Genomic DNA, 390 nt, shown 5'->3' on the forward strand with positions numbered 1-390 from the left:
CCACACAATGGATACTGTTTATAATAGTGTGCAGCCGTGGACATCATTCGTAATGACGTTCAGAATGGACGCAGCTGTCCATAGCGTCCTTCCTATTTATCAAATTTCGGCCTAACTATTATCAGTTTTGGAATTGCTGCATTAATAGTTACTACTAATAAAACCCCCGGCAAAACCATGGCCCAAAAACAACAAAGGAAGACGTGTTTTTAAACAAGTATCTCCCTTCTTTCTGTATATCACGTATTAAAAAAATATTTCAAAATTCATACACAAACTACACATTTCTATGTGTACGTACACTTTTTCTAGAATTTTTTGAAGGTGTACAAAATCAAGTTTCAGATTTAAAAAAAAAGGCTCCAAAGGAGCTTGGGACATCAAACGCAT

Source organism: Triticum dicoccoides, chromosome 4A (assembly GCF_002162155.2).
Source record: "Triticum dicoccoides isolate Atlit2015 ecotype Zavitan chromosome 4A, WEW_v2.0, whole genome shotgun sequence".
Lineage (NCBI taxonomy): Eukaryota > Viridiplantae > Streptophyta > Magnoliopsida > Poales > Poaceae > Triticum > Triticum dicoccoides.